Source organism: Triticum urartu, chromosome 6, assembly GCF_003073215.2.
Source record: "Triticum urartu cultivar G1812 chromosome 6, Tu2.1, whole genome shotgun sequence".
NCBI classification, from domain to species: domain Eukaryota; kingdom Viridiplantae; phylum Streptophyta; class Magnoliopsida; order Poales; family Poaceae; genus Triticum; species Triticum urartu.
The window spans coordinates 506,158,163-506,166,233 of NC_053027.1; positions in this window are offsets into that span (position 1 = coordinate 506,158,163).

An 8,071-nucleotide genomic window follows, 5' to 3' on the forward strand; every position below is an offset into this window, starting at 1 on the left:
GCTACCTGGTCCTTCTTCCCGGAGCACAACTTCCAACAATGAGCTAAGCCTACGTCGATCTTCCTCGTCATATCATTTCGCCTTGAACAGCAAGCTTGATTTTGAGTATGTGTCATACCCGTGGTTCCAATAAGCTTTCGCTTCATCATGCCTTTGACGTGATGTCATCGCCGATCGATGGCATCTTCATAGAGCCTCTCGACAAAATTGGTCATGATCACCATCAATATACTGCCTTGTTCTAAGATATCAATCGAATTCTTGAGGAGAAATACCATCCTTGCCCGTCGATGATTTGTTGTCATCGACACCATCCTTGACTTCCTGCCAATATAGACTTGGTCATGTTTTGATTATATCTTACATTCCTTGACATTCTTGGAATTGTTCTTTTGTACTTCTTGTGACCTGCAGATTCAATCTTGCTTGAAACACCATGTTAATGTTGCCTCGAAGCATGACTGTGTTACTCCGAACATCATTAAGAACATTGGAGGCGCAATGCTAAATGTTTCTTGATCACTTATCCAAACACTGTGGTATGGGTAACGTCATGAATTTCCTCTCCCCTTCACCTAAATGGTTATCTACTTGCTGTCCTGTTATGGATATCACGCTCTTCTTGTTCTTGTGAAGGATATAATCCTAATACTTGTGAATAATCACATTTTTTCTTCTTCGTTGGTTTGTTTAACCTCTCTTATAAATTATTTGAACTAAGCAGTAATAATACCCTGCTTAAGTAAGCACCTTGGTGTACAACTCTGTCAGTAAAACCCTGTTATTATTGTTATTGACATTCCGATAACCACCGATGGACGAGAACTTTGCCTATTGGTCCGTCTTGTTCAACGAGCAGGAAAATGGTTCTCTTCGTCTCTCACCCTTGGTACCAACATTGTTGCCAACATAACTGACAGACTATCCTCTGACATGCCTTGCTATCTTGACCGTGCAAGATGTCGTCGCTCGTCATATTCTTAACCCACATGGTGGCCCCATAACCCACAGTTCCACATGATCGAAACCTGACTCTCCTGTACATCCTTGTTTTTGAAATTTGTTCCTCGCATTTGGCTTCGTATGTAAATCACGAGCCACATTCCTAGCGATCTATTCTGGTATCAGACGCAATACCTACTCCCATTGCTCTGAACCCCTTTCACCCTCTGTTTCAGGCAACGAACGATTGCCTACCCGGTTGAAGCTTATTATTGCACCTGCTTACCTTGCTCTCAACGTCTTTCTTGAATTTTGACTCGAGAGGTGCCCCTATGCCACGTTCGCCGAGATAGCCCCCGGGTACCTATCCTGTGTTGAGATCCGTCCTTCTCGAGTCTTCCCCCCTTACTCCACCCCTTAAATCTCGGGACGAGATTTCTTGTAGTGGAGGAGATTTGTAACACCCCAAGAATCGTGCTACAGTAATCTCATGCCTAATGATGCCATGTCATCATTATTAAGTTGCTAATCCTCAATGTGTTTCAATCTAAGCTCAATTTCAAATTTAAAATGAAGTCAAATAATTTTTTTCTCCAAACAGTAAAACGAAAATGTCCGCTGTGTTGAACATATTCATTAACTAATTGGCATGAATGATTCAACATCATTTTAGATATTTATTATCCCCAGAAAATTAAAACAGTTCCAATCAGCATTTTTAAATGTTTTTCTTTTTTTTGAAAAATCCAAATCAATTCATACTCCTCCCGAACTTTTTGTAGCAGTGCCAAATATTGCAAAGTATTTATGTAGCACAATTTCATATTTTACAAAAGTTTCTTTTTGGCCTAACATTTTGCAAATCAGAAATGATTAGAGAAATTAGATAAGGATAAAGGGAGAAGGCCAAAACCTCACTATGCACTCTAGCCCAATGCCTACAGCAGCACAACTCAGCCCACTTAGCACTCTTCTTCTTTCTTCTGTTCATATAGGCACCATGGAAAAAGCGCGTGCGTCGACGCCGCCGATGTGCACGCGTCGGGCATCCAACCCTCGTCGACGCCTATAAGGTCTTCCCCGCGCCCTGGACAAACCCTAGATGCTCTCCCCGTCTTCCTCTCACACCGCTTCTCCCTCACAACACAAACCCGAGCGAAGCCGTCGCCGTGCCATCGTCGTCTCCGTGGCCATGGTGATCCCCGAGCTATGACAAGATGCCTAGAGGCACCGCCGTCCTCTTCTCCATTGACTTCAACCATCAGAGCAAGCTGGGAGGGCCTCGTGCGTCGCCATTGAGCTCATCTCCACCTCTGCATCTCGACGCTCGCCGTCTTCGATTCGGCCTCGCAGGAGCCTCCCCGAGCCCGCTTTGCTCACCTACAGGCTCAACGTGAGCTCCTCTCCCCGTTCCCCTTTTCTTTCCCTCTAATTTGTCGTCGTTTGGCCGCCCCTCGCGTTGGTCGCCATGATAGAGAGCTCGGCTCTGTGCCCGCGCGCCCTCTGTCGGCGTGCACGCAATGCCCCGCCGTCGCCTCTCGCAGCTCTGCTGCAACCGCAGCCACCGCATCGCTCCGCCCCTGTCCACTCACCGGCTGCACTGGTGTCTGCCGCCGCCCCGCGCCTTGCCTCTGCCATCGTCTGGCTGGCCTCAATCGCCCCTGGCCGCGAGCCCGCCCATGCTGGCCGCACCCTGCTTCCCCTATGCGCGCGCCGCCTTTGTCGCTGCCGCTCGCGCCCGCCTGCCTCCCGCCGGCGCCCGAGCACTACTTCAGCCCGCCGCTGCCTACGCCCCGCCTTCGCCTGACCTGCGTGCGCGCTCCGCCCGGCTCGCGTCGCTGCTCGCTTGTTGCTGCTCGCGCCACGGCCGTCGCTTGCCGATGTCGCCCCCTGCAGGTCCTCCTCCCGTAGCCGCGCCCCTGTCGCCGCCGCCCAGTCCGCTTGGCCGCCGCACCCCTCCCTCTGCTCGCCGCTGCCGGGGCAGCTCCGGCCGGCCTGCCCGCCCGTTGATGGCTCCCCACCGGCGTCGTCCTGCACCCGGGCGGGTTCGGCCTCCGCCTGGGCAGCGCCCGATAGCGCTCGCGTCCGTTTCGGCCTTTGGGCCACTACCCAGTAGGGCCCCCACGCCTCTGTCTTTTTCTTAAAAAAAGAGTTACATATAAAAATAAATAATATTTATATAATTAATTAGTTAATTAATTAATCCTGTTAATTAACGTGCTATTTACCTAATTAGTCAATTAGTCAGCACTAACAGAAACTGACATGTGGGTCCCCTGCCTAGTTGACCAGTCAACTGGTCAACAGTTGACCTGGTCAACGGGGTCCACTGTCAGCCTCTGGTGGCCCTGCTGTGTGCACTCTGCTGGGTGCACATAGCAATTTCACCTTTTATTTCGAATTAATAATAATTACAGTATATTGTTTAAACTTTGGAAATTCATAGAAAATAATCCATAGCTCGGATGAAAATGTTTTCTACATGAAAGTTGCTCAGAAAAATGAGACGAACCTGAATACGCTACCCACATACGTGTCAGATGCGTCTAACTATCTGAACATGGAACTTTCCCCTCTCTTTCATTTGTCTGGAAAATGCCTAACACTAGGAAAACCCCTCCGGATGTTTTCCCTCTCCGTCTTTAACGTGTAGTACCGCGTTAGTTCATCTCTAACACCGTGTATTGCCATGTTATGTTTTATGATGCTTTGTTCGTTGTATATTTATTGTTTCTTCCCGCTCTTCTCTCCGGTAGACCCCGAGACCGCAGTTGATGTCCTTGTGATCGACTACGTCACCGACGACCCTTCTTCCCTTTCAGTGGAGCTTCCAAGCAAGCCCCCCCTTTTAATCATCCCGATATCGCCCATTCCATTCTCTCATGCTTGCATTAGATTTTGCTACTGTTATTGTTTGCTCCTATTCTGATGCATAGCCTACTTTTGTAACATGCTCATTGTACCTTACCTGCTTATCCTAAACTGCTTAGTATAGGTTGGTTAGTGACCCATCAGTGACCCCCACCTTGTCCTTGTTGCCCTTGCTTCATCATTGAAGACCCGATCAACGGGATTGAAGACCAGGCCCCGACACCGCACATCACTTTCCCCTTAGTTGCTCGACACTACTAGGTTACTATCGAGTGCCGAGGGTGGAACTCTTACATCACTGCTGATGAGATCTCCGTAGTGTAGCTATACGGTCGAGGTCATCGAGGGTGATTTCCTCCTTAACCACTTCCGTTACGGCTCTGTCGTGCAACCCATCAAACGTGAACCTCGAGGGTGGATCCTCTTACGTTCACCTTGATGACAACATCAAGTGGAATTCACCAGGGGTGATTCCTCGGGTTTTCCCTTGGTGTTCAGACACACAGTTACTATGGTTACTATGATTTGCACTTGAACCATGTTATTAAAGACGGTCGCCCTAAGCGGTACCCGCGCGAGCTTAATTGCGAGTGATGTGGAGTCGGGTTGACCTGGAAGGTGCCCGCGAGATACTTACGAGCCGTGGCCGGGCATTCTTAGCCCTTGCCGCAAGTACTCGAGATGGGGCAACGGGGTCACATCTTTCGTGAGTCTCTGCTTGTTACCGCGCGTTCCCAATCCACTACGATTTGGATATTTGATCCGAGGGGCCTCTGGCCTGATAGCACTAACCATCACGTGGGCATAGTATGGGTGTTCTGCGTCGTATACATCAGCCAAAGCTTAATAGACGTCAGCGACTGAGCGGCGCGCGCCGGGTTGGACTGGTAAGCACCTACCTTTTTGAAGGAGGTAGCTAGGTCTGCTCACCAGCTGCCCACGCAACGTGCAGGAAGTTCGCGGGGAGATGGCCCATGACCTCTGGGGGCATAGGTTTAGTCCGGCGTGCTGACCTCTCTATTAAGCCTAGGTCGGGTTGCGGCGTATTGTTTGGCTGAGGCCGGGCATGACCCAGGAAAGTGTGTCCGGTCGGAGTTAATTGAGCGTGGTGGGTAAGTTGGTGCACCCCTGCAGGGAAGAAAACATCTATCGATAGCCTGTCCTACGGTAACAGACACTTGGAGTTGTATCCCGATCGATACAACTAGAACTGGATACTTGTGATGAGAAATGGATTGTGATGAGACTTGGATATGAGATGATAACTGGATAGTATGGCTCTGGGATTGCTTTCTCGCAGGGAGTCGAGAAAGGATCTCTGGCCGAGGTTGATAACACTTCTACTACTTTACTTTATGCTACTCTACTCCCTTCTATTGCTGCAAGATGGTGGTTTCTAGAAGATGCTAGTCTTCGATAGGCTAGGCTTTCCCCTTATCTTCTGGCATTCTGCACTTTAGTCCACAGATACAACCCATTCCTTTGATACAGATGCATACTTAGTTTAGATCTGATGTAAGTCTTGCGAGTACTTTGGATGAGTACTCACGGTTGCTTTGCTACTTCTTTTTTCCCCATACCCGATTGTTGCGACCAGATGACGGATCCCAGGAGCCAGACGACGCCACTGATGACTACTACTACCCGGAGGATGCCTACTACTATGTGACGGCCGCTGATGACTTGGAGTAGTTAGGAGGCTCCCAGGCAGGAGGCCTTGCCTTTTTGATCATTGTTGCTTTTGTGCTAGCCTTCTTAAGGCAAGACTTATGGCTGTACTCAGATATTGTTGCTTCCGCTGACTTCCGTGTTTTCAAGCTTATGTATTCAAACCCTCGAGGCCCCTGGCTTGTAATATAAAGCTTGTATTATTTTAATTTGTGTCTAGAGTTGTGTTGTGATATCTTCCCGTGAGTCCTTGATCTTGATCGTACACATTTGCGTGTATGATTAGTGTATGATTGAATTGAGGGCGTCACAATATTACTAGCAAGAGACATTGTTCTATTGGCGATAAAGAATGATCTAATTTGCTAGTCATCTCATTTTTAGCATTTTCTATTCATGCCTCGCAGAGAAGGTGACACGTGCGGCCAAACACCCGAAGCAACATAAGAAACACAAGAGCAAAAGAAGGAGGATTATCACCTCCAAAAAAGAAGGAAAACGCACACACAAGTCTGGGGTGCTGCTCTCACTAAATGAAGGGTTGCTGGCCGTGGAGTCATAACTACTTCTTCATCGCCTCCACGACCTCCATGTCCTTGCGCGTCTCCTCCACCATCTTCATCATTGTGTCCATGACGTGGGATTTCTCGACGCAAGCCTTCATCATCTGTTCCACGGCCGCATTACATACCCTGAGAGCAGCCGGGTGCTCGATGCGGAGCTTCAACAACTCCTCCTTCTGTTCCATGACGAGGGCCTCCAACATCTTCATCGAGGAACTACTATTCTCATGCAGCTTCTTCCAACCGGCGTTCTCCTCCCTTCAGCAAGTCGAGCTCGTGGCAGGATTTCACCGGTCGCCTTCTTCTCCGAGGCAATGCTCTTCTTCAGCAGCATCACCAAGCCGGCGGTCAACTCCCCCTGCTCATTGAGCTCAGCGGGCATGTCGTCGAGGCTCTCCTTCAACAGCTCCACCAAGCCGTGGATGAACTCCTTCTACTTGTTGAGGTGCTTATTGAGCTGATCGGGCATGCCGTCGAGGGATAACGACTTCAGCGCTGCATCTTCGCCTCCGCGTCTAGAGCGCTCCTGGGAGCCATCGCGTGCCCGTGAGAGATCTTTCAAGGTCTCTACGTGGCGGCGAGCCCTCTTTTTTTCCGCAGCCTTGGTTGCCGCTCCCTTGTTATGAGTAGTTCTCGACCTAGAGCTCTGCACACTGGCCATGGCAAGGACGGACGAAGAAGGAGGACTTATGAGGAGGAAGGTAGAGTAATTTTCGGTTAGGTAGTTCCCCTTTTTATAACCTAAGTACTAGCACTAGTACTAAAACCTGCATAGTGGGAACACGTTCAGGTTTGGTACGTACTGGTAGGTGTGAGCGTGCTTGCACTTAATTGTTGCACTAGTACTTTCGAATGTGAGGGGAACAAGGTAATGATTAATTGATGGTTTTTGGTTTCGAGGCCCAAAACGGCTCCCGATGAGTTTAGTTGAACATAAATTTCAAGTAGACTACACTGCTCAGATGCGTAAATATTATGTTACTGTAAAAAATTGGCACAGAATACGAAGGAGACCAATGGAAGTACTACTAGCAACCCATGATTTAACTACTCGCATGTGCGCAGTAGTACGCGCATGTATTTCTTCCGCCCTCACATCCACTCAATTTGCATGCGCTGTATTAATTGACCATCAATGAAGTGAAGGACTTTACACGCGTCAAATTATCACATGGGGTGGATCTTGGTACAAAATTGCGTCCGCCTGTGTACACGCGTGTGCGTGCGAGGGAATGAGTGTGTGCGTGGCGTGCGTGCACATCTTCGCTTCATGCATGTACCGCTAGTGTGGCTCAGGGAGGACGAGTACATTCTTCTGGAACCAGCAGCACGTCACTATGATCAATCCACACAAGGATGTTGTGACAACGCCTCCACATGTGCAACATGGCTTCATGAACTAGAAGAGAGACACTGTGTAGCGTGCCATTGTGTTTTGCACATACTCGAAGTACTAGTAAGGTACACGTGCATTGCACGCGTCAGATTTTGCAACCAAATTATGAATATATACCACACTATAGCATGTAAGCTCTAAGTCATATATGCCTGATGTAGACCTTCGTTTAATTCTTATAGTTCATCTCATTCAAAATCAATTAGTTTTTATAAAAAACCTAGGGCCTCTTTGATTCGTAGGATTTCCAAAATGCGGGAATAGGAAGAACATGGGATTAGAGTGGAATGTCGTCTTTAATCCTACAGGATGGTACGAGTGTTTGATTGTGCATAGAAAAAACACAGAATTCTTTCAAAGAGGTTTGAGTGGATGGGATATTTCCTATGAAATCTAGTGCAAATGAACCATATGGAAAAATTCCTGTGGTTTACAATCCTACGAATCAAACAACCAAGATAGGAAAAATTCCTAAGGATTAGAGTCCTGCAAAATTCCTTCGAGAATCCTTTGAATCAAAGAAGCCCTTAATCTATTTTATGATTCATGGAATTGTGCGTTGTAAAGCATAAAGTAAAAACAAATAATGGCAATTCAACTAGAAAAAAGTTTGGGCAGTTATGATACGGAA